Below are 17,354 nucleotides of genomic sequence, written 5' to 3' on the forward strand. Positions count from 1 at the left end.
CCATAAAAAACAATAGATTCAACCTTGGTAACTTATACTTCATTAACTTAACCAAAACTGCTAAACATGCAAACTCACAAACACATAATCATCATAACACTCATAACACCAGATTTAACATGGAAACCCAAATAGGGAAAAACCACTATGGGATTTCAGACCCACTAAGAAATAGACTCTTCTAGAGTATGCTCGATTAAAAGAAAATCCTGTTAAAGATTACAAACACATTGCTAGATGTGACCCGGTTAAGGGATTTCCCTCAGATCTGTTAGGATCTTCACTTTGTTAGAAGTGACCTTGTTAAAGGATTTGAAACACTCAACTAGAATGTTACCTTGCTAGAGGGTTTACAAATAAGACTATTAAGTCCACTCAGTTAAGAGATTTCTGTCACTTACAAAATAACAGTAATAAAAATCTATCTGCAACTTCACATCTAAAATGCTAAAGCAGATTCTTATTTGCTCAAAACAATCTAGTCATAGGACTTATCTTGTCTCTCTGCTAGGCTCTTTACTCTGTTATTCAAACAGGTCTTCAAGCTTCTGTGCTCGGTAATCACTATGTAGCATCCCCTATGCATACACTTGCCCACATACATTGTTTATCAACAATTCCTTATTTATAAACAATTTCTAACCACTTAATCTCCTTGATCACATTTCCCATGATCAATCTTAGCCATCATATCTTCAAACTTGACTAGGTTCAATGTATCCTTTCGATCTGAAAACATTTTACCTTGCCTCGGGACTTGTAGTCCTTTCTAGGAACTTGCACAAGGTTATTGCAGTTCAATCTGCGCTGTAGATCTTCCTGCCGATTTTCCTTTGCCATAGATCCTTAACAAACTTCATGCACGTCATACCAATCATTTATACATTTCCAGCTAATCATTGTCCTTTATTAAATAATGCTTTTATCCATCCAATGCGCACTGTCATAACTCGGTTGCAACTTGGTAAATACTAAACTTTACTCAGTAGACATTTTTCCTTTATTAACTGATATCGATAACCTTAGGGTTTATCGACTAGGTTCCTTAGGGTTTACCGACTAGGTTCCTTGCTCGGTTGCATAGTATAGTATTAACCTTACAATCCGCAACATATGTAGAATATCAAAACAATCTAAACATCATGATCTCATCATTGTCTAACTCAGTAATTAGTTGCCCATTGAATAACTTATTCCTCCCTTTATTCATCACATTCTTTCTGTGTCTTTTACCGACATCTTAATTCTCTTCTAATCAATCTTCTCAAGATATGGCAACATCATACTGAATCAGATAATCAATTTCTTGACATCAATGACAAAATAATGTTATAAAGATTATTATCATCCTTCTTCAGTTATATCAATAATCTTCAACAACCTTCTCAATATCCTTATTGAATATCAACAATCTTTCTTACTGTAATGCCAACATGATGTATATATATCTTCTATTTTGACATTTGCAACATTGATGGAAGTATCACCTAGTAAGACACTTAATGTTAGCAATGGGTTGACAACATCCCAACATTCTAAATTGATGCACATGATACAAGCTCACACATTTGTATTTTCCTAGGATTACCATGACTTGAAGGACATAGATCCTAACCTTTGTTTTCATATGATACATTATTGAAGGATGTAGACCAATGAGACAACAATAGTGTAGAATGAACTTAGTTGTTAGAGATATAGTGGAGGATGAACTACAAAAATTATTGGATGCAAGGTTCATATATCCTATATCAGAGTGTGAGTGAGTCTCTCCATTGGTCACAACATCCAAGAAAGCAGGGAAGTGGAGATTGTGTGTTGACTATAGCGAGCTAAATGTAGCCACTAGGAGGGATCATTTCTCTCTCATTTTCTTTCATCAAGTTTTAGATTTATTAGCAAGGAAGATACTTTTTTTTCTTGGATGGGTTTAGTGGTTATAACTAGATCAAAATATATCCTAAAAACCTAGACAAAACAAACTTCATGTGCCCATGGGGTACCTATGCATACTCAGTTCTACCATTTGGATTATGTAATGTTCCAATGACATTCCAAAGAGCTATCTTGAGCATATTCTTAGACTTTTCTCATGATTTTATGGAAATATACATGCATGAATTTACCACTTGTGGGGATTCCTACGAAGAAACATTGACAAATATAAAAAATGTCCTTCAAATATGACAAGATCATAACCTCTCTCTTAGTCATGAGAAATTTTTCATGATGATGGAGGAGGGAGTTGTTTTAGGCTGCTCTATGTCACACAAGCGAATTGAAGTGGATCCCAACAAAATAGAAATAATATCCACTCTACCAATATCAAATAAGTAGAAGGATGTGAGAAGTTTCTTGGCCATACAGATTACCACATAAGGTTCATTATGGATTTTAGAAAGATAGCAACCCCCTTGATTATCTTGTTAACTAAGGATATTGAGTTTGAATGGACACCAACTTGCTAATGATATTTTGAAACATTAAAAGCATCTCTTACAAAATACCTGCTTTGAAAGGACATAATTGGAAAATTCCTTTTCACAATCATAAATATGCCTCTTATTTTTCAATTGGGGTTGTTTTAGGGAAACTTGGAATATGTCATATATTGCATCAGTAAAAATTTGTTTGGTGTTGAACTTAACTATATAGTGTCAGAAAAGGAGATGGTAGCTATTATATACACAACCAATAAATTTAGACATTATATCCCTAGTTATCCTGTCTTTGTTCATATTGACCATACAACAATCAAATATTTGATGAACAAACCAATGGTTAGTGGAATAATTGTTAGATGACTTCTACTACTACAAGAGTTGACATCACCATTGTGGATAAGCTAGGGAAAAAAATGTTGTAGCTGATTTTCCATCTAGATTAAGTATTAAAACAAAGGAATCGATTGTGGATGATTCCTTTCCTGATGAACACTCATTTGATTTAATGGTGAATACAACTTGGTATGTAAACATCAAAAAACCACCACATTTGTCACCATGGGAAAGACACCAATTAGTTGAACATAACTTTCCATACTCTTGGGTAGCTAGTTATTTATTTTACATAGGTCTCGATAATGTTATGAATATGTGCATAAGAGAGGATGAATTCTATGACATCCTCAAGGCATGCCATTATGAGCCTTGCAGAGGACAATTTGCAACCAAGTAGATAGCACTCAAGATCCTCGACATAGGATACTATTGGCCAACAATACATAAGTATGAGAAACAATATACCAAAAGATGTGATTTTCGCTAAAGGATGGGGAGACCTACCATAAGTGATAAAATGCTCCTATAATCATAGATAGAAATTTCACCTTTTGACAAATGGTGCTTCAAATTCATTGGGCCAATAGAACCAACATCCAACACCAAGACATATATTCTAGTATGTACAAATTACTTGACTAAGTGGGTTGAAGTCAAAGCTTTAAATACTGGTATAGATACCAAGGTATCCACATTCTTATATATGAAGATATATTCATAAGATATGGTGTGCGTAGGGAGATATTTATGAACCAAAGACCCCAATTTACTTTACTTTTGATTCAACAATTAGTTTAAAAGGAATATGAAATCAAACACAAAAAGTTGAGGCTGAGGTTATAAACAAAGAACTTGAATCAATCCTTACTAAGATAGTTCAACTAAACATAAGAGACTGAACATCTTGATTACTAGAAGTAGTTTGGGCATATAGGACAACATGGAAAACAACTACATGATTTACACTCTATGAGTTAGTTTGTCAAAAGAAGGTTATCATGCCAATTGAGTTTGAATACAAAATACTAAGGGCAATAATACGATTGAGAAATAATCTTAGCGAGTCTTAAAATGACCGGTTGTGTTGGGACTTCAAAAAATTTGTCAAATTTTGAAGACCTAGGTTCAAAGTTTTGATTTTGCACTCAAAATCCCCTTTGTAGGATGACAAGTTGTGTTATATTGCAACTTCAGCAAGTAGTCAGTTTGAGAACAACATATTAGTCACTCATGAAGGTGAAGAGAGAAAGCATGGGATTTTCTACTCGGATAGGTAACTGTACGAGGATGACACACGCAAGAAATACTGCAGCAAGAAACCCATGTATTATCGACCTCATTCTAATATTAGGCCATCGCCCGTAAATGGAAGAGCAACATTATTTTGTGTTGTTTTCAAGACTCTCATTTTGCTCGATCCCCCGATATCCAATAATGGTCCCCACTCTTGCTTCATTAACTTGTTGTCTATTGACCCCCTTGTCACTCAATGGATGTGTTGTTATTGGCTTATGTTGGTCTATCGAGCCTTGTTCTTGTCAACCTCTGACCTCTGATAGTGAGCCTCACCAGGGTGCCTTAGTCTTGTAGCGACCTATCGTGCCCAAATAGAAGAGAGGAAGTGGTTTTTCTTTTCATTCTGAGTTTCCACCTGATCTTTGACCCCCGATAATCAGGCCCACTCCATTTATGTACACAGAGGCACACATGTGGCAGTAGTTCTTTGGCTTAGTCTAACCAAGTGAAGTTTGTGTGGGTCTTGAGTTGGAATGTGGTAAGATGCTTTATTGGGATATCACCCTCTTTCAAAACCTCAAAAAAAAGTTCCAAGATTCTAAATTTTGGTCAAATCCCGATACACCAATATGATCTTTTCGGTGTAGCAGAAAAGGTGTCATGGCGGCATGGTTCCTCTTTTCAGCCAAACTTGCCCTTTCAACAAGATGATTTCCTTCCCTCTGCAAACCTTAGAGACATAGCGACAAGGAGTTTTCAATGTGACACGTTTATTGTCACATCGATAAAGGTTAAACACATGGTTTTTCTTTTTTGATATAACATATGGTTTTGATATGACCCAAAGTGCTTTGTGTCTACCTATGGGAGTTACAATGAAGATGATTCCTTTTGGTGTAACTTAGAAACTGTTTGGCCAATGAAGGGTTATCACCAGTTCGTAGGAATAAAGAGGTACAAAATGAAGGTCATGTGAGATAACAAAGTATTGCTGAGGAAGATGAAATACTTACCCCACAAGGACCCAAGGTAAAGCAAAGTGCAGTGCGAGATAACATACAAAAGAAGAATATGGACCTTGCCACCTCATAGTATGAAATGCGATAAGAAGATGAGTTGCGGGGTAACATGGAGGTATAGTGAGGGACTTCCCCCACTATCCCGCTATTACTACTTATCAAGTTGCTATTAGTTTCATGTCAAAATAATACTATATACTCTAGTCAATTACTACTACCAAAATATTCAGTCGATATGCACAGTCTAGTCAGTTACAGAAGAAAGTAGTCTCAGAGCATAGTTTACACCGAGTTGTCTACCGAGTATCATTCCATGTCTACCGAGCAGCAAAGATGACACATTGAGTTAAACGTGTTACCAGATTCATTGAACCTGGACATACATATGAAAACGTGTTACAAGATCGAGGAACATCTAACCGTTATCACATTGGAAATTGCACTTAAATATTGTGTATGATTTTGAGGTCATCTAACCAATGAAATATATTGCATGGTTATTCATTCGATAAATCATATTTGTAAGATCGAAGCAATGAATGGATCACCGACATAAGATATCTATTTATACAGCATGAGTTAAGAATTAGCAAGGTGTGTGCACGAGTGTAAGAAGACTGTTATAGAGACACAGAGGTCACCGAGAAGGATTTCAGAGAACAGTTAAAGAACAAAGTAAACAGAAGGGTTTAATGAGTTACTATATGGGTTACCGAGGTATGCTATAAGCAAGGTAATCATATTCTGAGCACATAGAATCTGCTATAATATTCTAGATGTAAAGTTGCAGATATTTGTAATGATTTTATTGTAATATTTTGAAGTTGTGAGAGAAACCTTTAACAGGGTAAAAGACTCTAATCAAGTCTATAATTTGTAAAGCCTCTAACCAGGTGTAGAATTTAGTTTAAGTGTTGTAAAATCCTTTAGCAAGGTAGATCTAACAGATCTTATTACTCCTAACAGGGTAAGCTATCAGAAATAGCTAAACATGTAGCTCTAACCGAGCACTCTTTATTATTGAAGTAGTGAAGTTGTGGGTGCCATCCCTGATAACTCAATGATGAACCACTAGTACCAAACCGGTACTGAGAGGGGGGGTGAATCAGTACAAACACAAATACAGTCCAAAATTGGTTTGACAACAAATACTCCAAATGACTGGCAAACATGGATACTGGTTAAAACAGAGTGCCACCGGTAATGCCCAGAACAACTCAAACAATCATGAACCGGTCACTCACTGAGCTTTCCTCTTAGCTCAATACTTTAGTACCATTACACTCTCATGCATGAACAGGTAAACTAACATCAGAACTTCATAACAGTGAGTTCAATATGTTTTATAGACAGGCATAAAACATAGAACCATCATATGCTCAATAGGTAAAAACAAAGCATCACAAGATAAAAGCATTACACATGACACACATATTTTTCACGTGGAAACCCAACTAGGAAAAACCACGGTGGGTATGAACACCCACAAGTTGCTTTTGAACTCTTTAGAAGTCCACTCTGTTAGGAGCCTTGTCCGGTTAAAGACATTACAATAGGTTCTGCTAGGAACTGATCCTGTTAGGGATCACCCGGTTAAGGGATGGCTATAATACCCGGCTAAGGGTTAAACCCGGTTAGGGTTACCTTGTTAGAGGATTTCAGGAACTCAATAGATAAAGGATCTCTAGAGCTCTATAGCTTCTCAGAACTCATTAACCTTGAGTTACCCTGTTAAGGGATTTGAATCAAGCCAGTTAAGACTACCTTGTTAAGGGATTTTACATCAAGCCCAGTTAAGGCTACCCTGTTAAGGGATTTCACAACTGTTGAAGTGGTTAAAGATCAACAGGAATTACAATGATCTGGTAACAACACTCAATGCTAATGCAGATCCGTTTTGGCTCCTTTTTACCCTCTGCACATTCACTTTGCAGGTATCTCTTCTTTCCTTTGGTCTGGCAAGAATCACGTATCACTTCCCTTGGATACACACTCACAACTTTTTCCAACAACCTTAGAAAGAAACACAACATCGACCTTATAGGAAATAGACAGGTCGATAGTAAAAACCCTAAACCCTAAACCTGTTAGGTTAAGCAATTCAAGTGGTTCAATCCTGACCGTTGAATCATACTGCATTAAATGCAACAATCTTGAATCAATCTCAAGTCATTCTCCATCATCCATTATCGACCAATTTCATGGCGGCTGATAACCCATCATGTGTTATCACCGTTTGACAAGCTTCGCACATTCCTGAGGTAGATAGGAATAGTCTTCTTCATGCAAGATCCTTCACGCGCACAGAGCTTATGTGGCAACACAATCTGTTCTCCGTTATACTATTAACTCATCACACAAAGATCACTGATTGAGTCACACAGGCTTGAGGTACTCCAACCGGAAATCCTAATGTGGAAACTACCTACCAACCGGTAGTCACATAATGCTTCCATGTGTCGGTTCCCATAACTACATGTCGGTTCATCTTGAACAAATATGCCGCTTCACTTTGGCATATATACCGGTTCATACATATGATGATTCTCTCTTCTCACCTATCACATGTGCCGGTTCACATCATGTCACATATTGACATCAATGACAACATACAATATCATTATGTCTTCATGTCGATTCACATAATGCAAACAATCTCCCCCTTTGACATTGATGGCAATATACAAAGATATCTCTCTGCTTCACATCTTCTCCTCCATTTGTTGCAGATATCTTTTCTGCTTCACTCCTTCTCCCCCTTTGACAACAATGTCAAAGTGAAGGCACAAGCATCTCTGTTTCATTATGTTGCTCCCCCTGAGGAGTAGCATCCTTCAACACATCAATCAACAAAAATTTGACTTTGCAATACCTGACTGATGTGGAACAATTACTTTTAGTTCACCTCCTGAAGGGGCAATACCCCCAATTCACCTCTTAAATGCACAAATGTAGTCTTTGGGAGAGGCTTGGTGAATATGACTGCTAACTGCTCCTTACTGGAAACATGTTCCAGTACAATCTCTTTATTCTAAACCTTTTCCCTCAAGAAATGATACTTAAGCTAAAAATGCTTGGTTCTAGAATGTAAAACCAGATTCTTTGAGATATTGATAGCATTTGTGTTATCACAGAATATACTTACCGGTTTAGATACAGGGATCTTGAAGCCTTCCAGTACATGCTTCATCCAAATTGTCTGAGTGTAGTTCATGAAAGCTGCAACATACTCTGCTTCCGCTATAGACTGAGAGATACAACTCTGCTTTTTACTCATCCATGAGACCAGTCTACCACCGAGAAAGAATTCACCACCGGTTGTGCTTTTCCAGTCATCCACTTTACCTGCCCAATCAGCATCTATGAACACTTTCATATTGAAATCATTGTTGTATGGGTACCACAATTCATAGTCAATTGTTCCCTTCAGATACCTAAGAATCCGCTCGACTGCAATCAAGTGGGATTCTCTTGGACTTTTCTGGAACCTTGCAGTAATGCTAATTGCATGTACAATATCCGGTCTGCTATGCACTACATAATGCAACTTACCAATCATTGATTGGTATTCCTTCTCATCAACCAGTGTGGAATCATCCTCTTTTGTCAATTTGCAACCGGTCACCATCGATGTACCAACCGGTTTGCTATCTTCCATGCCAAAGGTCTTCAATACCTCTTTGACATATTTGGACTGAGTGATAAAGATTCCATCTTTCATCTACTAGATCTGCAGTCCAATGAAGAACTTAATCTCCCCTATGAGTGACATCTCAAACTCTTTCTTCATCTCATCAGCAAACTCATGACTCATCTTGTCATCTCCACCAAAGATAATGTCATCAACAAAAACCTCATAGATCAGGATCTGATCTCCTTCATACTTTAGGTAGATATTGCTATCTTCACTTGTTCTCTCAAATCCAATCTTCACAAGATGGGAATGTAGGCGCTCATACCATGCCCTAGGTGCTTGCTTTAGACCATATAAGGCTTTATGTAGCCTGCACACCATATCACTGTCTTTAGATGGGGAAAACCCATCTGGTTGCTCTATATATACCTCCTCTTCAAGTATACCATTTAGGAATGCAGATTTTACATCCATTTGATATACTTTGAACCATTTAAAAGCTGCATATGCAAGAAGCATACGAACTCCTTCCAATCTGGCTATAGGAGAAAAGGTTTCTCCATAGTCTTCTCCTTCTTCTTGAGCATATCCTTTGCAAACCAATCTGGCTTTATTCCTAATCACTGTGCCATCCTCATTCAACTTGTTTCTGAACACCCATTTGGTGCCAATGACATTTTTATGCTCTGGTCTGGGTACCAAGGACCATGTACCACTTTTCTCTATTTGGTCAAGTTCCTCTTCCATTGCCTTGATCCAGTCTTCATCTTTATGAGCTTCTTTGAATGATTTAGGCTCAAATTCAAAGATCATACATGAGTTTTCTCTGATCTTTCTTCTTGTAAGGATTCCTGCGTCCTTATCTCCTATGATCTGCTTAGGATCATGATTCAACTTGACATACCGAGGAATGGTCTTAACTAGTTCTTCTTGTTTTTCCTCTTCATCCTCATCTTCATCAGTATCAACATTCACCGGTTCAGGAACAGTGTTACTGATACTTGGTTGACTAACAACCGGTTCCCAGAAGATTGTAATTGGTTCATTTACAGCTTGCTCACTGCCGGTTTCCTTAGTTCTCTCAGAGGATTCATCAATTCTTACATTGATAATTTCCATAATTCTCTGAGTCCTATTGTTGTAACACTTGAAAGCTTTACTCTTGGTGGAATATCCTAGAAATATTCCCTCATCTAATTTAGCTTCAAATTTGCCCTGATGTTCACTCCTCTTAATGTAACATTTGCTACCAAAAACCCTAAAGTAGCTAACCATAGGTGTCTTACCGGTCCAATACTCATAAGGAGTTTTGTCCTTACCTTTCTTGATGAGTACCCGGTTCATAGTGTAGACTGCAGTGCTCACTGCTTCTCTCCAAAAGGTGTGAGATACCTTTCCTTGAATCAACATGATTCTAGTTGCTTCAACCACAGTCCGGTTATTCCTTTCTGCTAGGCCATTCTGCTGTGGAGTCCGGGGGGCAGACAACTGTCTCTTGATGCCAAATTCTTCATAGTACTTGTTGAATTCACCGGAAGTGAATTCCCCTCCTTGATCAGTTTTGAGACACTTGATCCTTTTACCACTTTCCTTCTCCACTAATGCTCTGAAAGCTTTGAATTTCACAAAAGCTTTAGACTTGTCTTTCAAGAATGTGACCCACATCATTCTTGAGCAGTCATCAGTGAGAATCATAAAGTACCTATCACCCTGCACACTCCTAGTTTTCATAGGACCACACAAATCAGTATGCACAAGATCAAGCAAGTTGTCAGCAGTGAAAGATTTACCTTTAAAAGTTGAGGAAGACATTTTCCCCAATTGACACTCTCTGCACAAGGTATTATCTGGTTTGCTTAGCACTGACAACCCTCTAACTGCCTTGATCTTACTAGCCTTCACAATGTTATCAAAGTTTACATGGCAGAGTCTCCTATGCCATATCCAACTATCATCAAGCTTAGCCATAAAACATGTACTTATATTTGCATTCAGATGAAATAGGTTACCTTTGGTCTGCATGCCGATGGCCACCAATTTACCATCTTTTCCTTTGATTCTGCAAACTCCATTCTTGAATTCGAGAGTGAGGCCACTGTCATTTAGCTGGGCAACACTTAGAAGGTTGTGTCTGAGACCATCAACCCAGTACACATTGTCAACACTGCTCTTTCCATTCAGAGAGATAGACCCTCTACCTTTGACCATGCATGGTGCATCATTGCCAAAGCGAACCACACCACCATCATACTCCTCCAAGGATAGAAACTTGCTCCGGTCACCAGTCATATGGTGAGAACAGCCACTGTCAATGATCCACTCATTGGAATTATCAAACCGGGAGACAAGAGCCTTCTTGTCTGCCACATCTTCCTTTACAACAACAAACACAATGTCTTCATTCTCTTCATCTTCTGATTCCTCATCTGTGATACCTTCATCAACTGCTACAAAATAGTTTCTCCGATTTCCTCCTTTGAATTTCCTGAATCTTTCTGGTTTATCCTTGTTTTCACCATTAGGACAGTTTATAGCAATATGTCCTATCCAGTTACAAGAAAAGCATTTCAAAGGTAGCTTACCTTTGTATTTACCGGTTCCTTTAGGAAGCTTCCTGGCAAGGAGAGCTTCAAATGCCATCAGAATCTCCTCATCATTCATTTCTCTGCTCTGACTAGGTTCCCCACTAGTGCTAGCCTCTTTTCCTTTTCTGGATGGTATAGTAGAGGCTTTAAATGCTGATTCAGTCTTTTGAACACTACCATCAAAACTATTTAGCTCATAGGCTGTTAACTTGGCTATGATGGAGTCCAAGGATACTTTAGACTTGTCTATTGATCGAGCAGCTCCTGAATAGCAGCAACCCTTATTGCATAGACTGACAACATGGATCTCAGGACTTTACTTACCACAGTGGAATCTTCTATTTTACCACCTGCACTCTTGATTTCTCCAACAACCATTTTGATTCTTATTCCATACTGCTAAATGGTGTCACCTTCAACCATCCGCATATCTTCAAACTTCCCTCTCAGGCTTTCTTCCTTAGCCTGTTTTACATGTTCATCACCACCATAGATATTTTCAAGAGCATCCCATACCTCTTTGGGATTTTCCTTGTCCTGAACATCAATAAACTCAATGTCAGATAGACTACTAATGAGGGCTTCCATGACTTGCCCATTTTCTTGTATCTCTCTCTTTTGGTCATCGGTGAGAGTACCAGTAGGGACAACATATACATTTTCAACATAACTCTAGTGTTGAACACCCATGCTTCTGATGAATATCTTCATCCTGTCTTTCCATATACAGAAATTTTCCCTGTTAAACTTTGGACCTTCCCTCTTCATCATTTGACTAGGATCTTTACCTCAAGCGGTTAAGCTTACAACATAGAGGACTTGGAGTGCTCTGATACCAATTGATAACTCAATGATGAACCACTAGTACCAAACTGGTACTGAGAGGGGGGTGAATCAATACAAACACAAATACAGTCCAAAACCAGTTTGACAACAAATACTCCAAATGACTGGCAAATAGGGATACTGGTTAAAATAGAGTACCACCGGTAACACCCAGAACAACTCAAATAATCATGAACCGGTCACTCACTGAGATTTCCTCTTAGCTCAATACTTTAGTACCATTACAATCTCATGCATGAATAGGTAAACTAACATCAGAACTTCGTAACAGTGAGTTCAATATGTTTTATAGACAGGCATAAAACATAGAACCATCATATGCTCAACAGGTAAAAACAAAGCATCACAAGATAAAAGCATTACACATGACACACATATTTTTCACGTGGAACCCAACTGGGAAAAACCACGGTGGGGATGAATACCCACAAGCTGCTTTTTGAACTCTTTAGAAGTCCGCTTTGTTAGGAGCCTTGTCCGGTTAAAGACGTTACAATAGGTTCTACTAGGAACTGATCCTATTAGGGATCAACCGGTTAAGGGATGGCTATAATACCCGGTTAAGGGTTAAACCCGGTTAGGGTTACCTTGTTAGAGGATTTTAGGAACTCAATAGATAAAGGATCTCTAGAGCTCTACAGCTTCTCAGAACTCATTAACCTCGAGTTACCCTATTAAAGGATTTGAATCAAGCCCATTAAGACTACCCTCTTAAGGGATTTTGCATCAAACCTAGTTAAGGCTACCCTGTTAAGGGATTTCACAACTGTTGAAGTGGTTAAAGATCAACAAGAATTACAATGATCTGGTAACAACACTCAATGCTAATGCAGATCCGTTTTGGCTCCTTTTCACCCTCTGCACATTCACTTTGCAGGTATCTCTTCTTTCCTTTGGTCTGGCAAGAATCACGTATCACTTCCCTTGGATACACACTCACAACTTTTGCCAACAACCTTAGAAAGAAACACAACATCGACCTTATAGGAAATAGATAGGTCGATAGCAAAAAACCTAAACCCTAAACCTATTAGGTTAAGCAATTCAAGCGGTTCAATCTTGACCATTGAATCATACTGCATTAAATGCAACAATCTTGAATTGATCTCAAGACATTCTCCATCGTCCATTATCGACCGATTTCATGGTGGCTGATAACCCATCACACATTATCACCATTTGACAAACTTCGCACATTCTCGAGGTAGATAGGAATAGTCTTCTTCATGCAAGATCCTTCACGCACACAGAGCTTACGTGGCAACACAATCTGTTCCCCGTTATACTGTTAACTCATCACACAAAGATCACTGATTGAGTCACATAGGCTTGAGGTACTCCAACCAGAAATCTTGAAGTGGAAACTACCTACCAACCGGTAGTCACATAATGCTTCCATGTGTTGGTTCCCATAACTACATGCCGGTTCATCTTGAACAAATATGCCGCTTCACTTTGGCATATATACCGGTTCATACATATGCTGGTTCTCTCTTCTCACCTATCATTCACCTATCACATGTGCCAGTTCACATCATGTCACATATTGACATCAATGACAACATACAATATCATTATGTCTTCATGTCGGTTCACATAATGCCAACAATCCCCACCGCAATTTTTCTCTCCAACCAAGAGTTTCTACGTAACCAAAATATATGTGTTATGGAGTGAATCATGTATGATTGTTAGCTATTTGTTTTAGCTTTATATTATGTTACTGCACTATTCAGTTTATGCATAACAGTAAAGTTCTTATTGAAGAAAAGTTTTGAAGTACTGATTCACCCCTCCCCTCTCAGTACATTAGCTTTCCATATTGGGCCTAACACCCGCAACATTTGAAGCTAAGGTCAAGTGCTCCTGTGGGGTAAAAGGAGCATGGGGAGAGTTGGTGTCCCCGCTATCCTGCACTGTGAGAAGGTGAAAAGAAATGGTTTCTCAAGGAGACAAAAGGCAAATGAGGATATACATCCTACCAATCCGTAGGAGGGTTGTTGTCATGAGCACGCATAATGAGCGTGTTATCTGATCTATCAAACATTCCAGCATACATGTCGATAGGCTCAATTGTCAATGTGGTTATTGACTAGGCTTAACCAAATGATCTAGATGATGAATATGAAGACACGTGGCTTCCAGGTGGTCAAATATGAGATCTAATATGTAGAGTTGGGTGCCTAAAGATGGTGGATTTTGAAATGTGTGGAGTTTTCTATCTAATCTGAGAAGGTCGACAAAGGATGGAGAATGCATTAATGAAGATCCTATTGCAGACTATTTTGCAGCTTGAGATTATTAACTAAGAAGATATTAGATCTTATAGATAGATGCAAATGACTAAATACAATAATCTTCTCTTAGGAACCGATCCAAGATGGTAGTTGAGGGAATTAATGATGGTGTCCAATCAATAGAAGGACTTTTTTTTTCACTGCCTGAGAAGCTTTCCCATGATGGTTTTGCAGGATTTTTTGTAATATTAGGCATTCTGATTTTGACAAGTGTCATATTTGGCATGTAGCTTGTTTTTTCTCCCTTGTGCTATAAAAGATAATTCAGGGCCAATGAGATGGGATTCTGAAGGTGACTTTTTAAAAGTCTAGGAGGCAGGCCTTCCATGTATAGTCGAAGGTTAGGAGTTAGCTAGAGCTTCATTTTTTAGTTTGTAGTCATTTTGCCATATTGTATAACTAGAATGCATGTAAATCTTAAAGTTATAATTGTAACTGTCTCCAACATGCAATTTCACTATTTTATGAAATAGATGATTAAGGATCCTTTTGTTTTGTCCTTGCAAGCTCAGGTGTTTATCTTGTTTATGCTTCTCTTCAAGGAAGAGATTAAAATGTTTTTTACAAGATAATGAGATGGTGTTGTATGCATGTAGGATAAGTAAGAATGGTTGCAATAGAATTGTAATAGGAGGTATTGATGTAATGCATCAATACTGAGAACTCACTGGTTATAGTTAGTCTATTTGGGTTTAATGTCTACTAGTTACAACTTGACTCTGTTGCCCTGATGAAGGCGCTGGTAATGGGGTCTGCATCTAGTTCTCAGAATCAATTCATTCTCTTAAAGTATCTTGTATTTTTTGTTATTTTTATTTTGTTGTAGGGGTTAGTTTTAGGAGTAGGTTTAGTATAGAAACCCATCCCAAATGTTGAGTGAGAGTTTAGAAGCTAGGATTGTAGCCAAATCTGAAGATTCATACACTTTCCTTGGCATATACATATTGGTATATATGTTGTAATTTGTAATGCCATGAGTGTGGGAAGTTGTAAGTTGTTTAGGCATTACATAGGTACACCTGCCTTGGTCTCACAGAGCCAAAAGTGCAGGAGATTTCAGTCCTATGACTGAATCTCGTTTGTTGGCCAAATCTAGCCTTGAACCTATTGATGAGAGAGTGGCTAAATCTTTAGGGTTTGTGGATCTATTGATTTGGGAACCAACAGGTTGCACTAGTTCAATGCATTAGATGAATTGAGGTTAGAGGAAATCCACCATATAGAGATCATACAAAAACAAAGGACTAAATGGCATGACCGGTTCATAAAAACTTAAGAATTTCATGAATGTGACAACACATTGATATATGACTCCAATTATAAGGACCATAAAGGTAAAATATAGACAAGGTGATTAGCTCCTCATGAAATCAAACAAATATTTCCAAATGGAGCTATCCAACTCACATCCATAGATTCAATTCACTTTTCATTGATGATGAATGTACATCGCCTAAATCTCTACAAGAAGCCACTAAATAAAGATGTTTTTACACAACGTGCATCAACAATTCATTTTTCCACCCAAATCACCAAAATTGCCCATCACATCTGAAGAAATCATTCCATCATCCACGTCATCCTCAACATGGACATCGTAGATACAAGAAGGGTGTTGAACAAAAAGTAGGATTGGGGGAGGGGGGGGAGTGAATCGGGTCTTGAATAAAAAGTTAATGCAGTAACTCATAACACTTAATCAATTAAAGAACACATAATCAACAGATCAACAGATCAACACCAAAATTTTGTACGTTGAAAACCCAAATAGGGAAAAATCATGGTGAGAACCCGCTCACAAAATATATCCACTATGTATATTAGATTACAATGAAAGAGCTTATTACTCTAGATTTGTTGATCAAGGCAAATTTACCTTGGGGCAAGATACAAAAATGACTTGCATATAATTGAAACACAACTCTTCCTCTTTGTTCTTCAGTAAATTGCATTGTCTATATCCACATCACACACTCTATCTTCCCCCTTAACACAACTCAATCACATACATTCTTTATATACAAGATACAACATCAAGGCTTGAACCAAGTCATCCAAAAGCAAAAATAAACTTTCTAGACCAAAAACACACACATTGATCCACCCCAGGAGAAAAAGGAGATGAAAACACATCTTCCTAAGTCCAATCGATCGATCCTGTCACAACCCTCCTTTATCACTTTTTGATTTGATACAATTCTATTATATAATTTTTGGTTGAGCTATTGAAAATGATTGAATAAATAATATAAAAGAATAAAAATGGACACACACACACACTTGGAGAATATAATTATTTTTATTTTTATTTTTCCACTCAATTATGGCACATGTTGTAGGAGGAATTAGAAGCTTCTAGAGGAATCTTCAATGCCTTGCATGTAACTCCCCCACTAAGTTTTAATCAATTTGCATGAGTCCAATATGGGAAAAGAATCTCATTTTTAATTAATTTCTCTAGATAGTGGAATTTAAGGATTTTTCTATATATTGTATGTAAGTTTTCAAAAGAGGGAGTTGATTATGTTTTGAAAAAAAATTCCAAGTTTCCTTGTTGTTAGTAGTAGGATCTTCTTGGTAGTCTCATTTTTCGTCACAGGATTGTTAAGTTGTTCTTAAAGATTTCTCTCAAGTTGCAATGTAGGATCTAAAAAGGATAGCTAGAGGATTCAACATCAAGCTTCGATAAGCCAGGTTCTCTCCTTTTGTCATCTCTCATTTACATATGAGAAATTTGCATTATCAAATTAATATAGTTTCTAGATCTTCCTTTATTGTAAATCTTTTCTTCTTATTTAGGAATAAATATTGATAAAATACTTTCACATAATGCATGTAAAAGATAGCTTTATTTTTTATTTTATTTCCTTTAGAAAAATATACATATGATCTTGCTTTTTCTTTTCAAAGATTCTAGATTTGTGCAAAGATCATATTTCCCTTATTTAAAATTCTTT

Source organism: Cryptomeria japonica, chromosome 9 (genome assembly GCF_030272615.1).
Source record: "Cryptomeria japonica chromosome 9, Sugi_1.0, whole genome shotgun sequence".
NCBI classification, from domain to species: domain Eukaryota; kingdom Viridiplantae; phylum Streptophyta; class Pinopsida; order Cupressales; family Cupressaceae; genus Cryptomeria; species Cryptomeria japonica.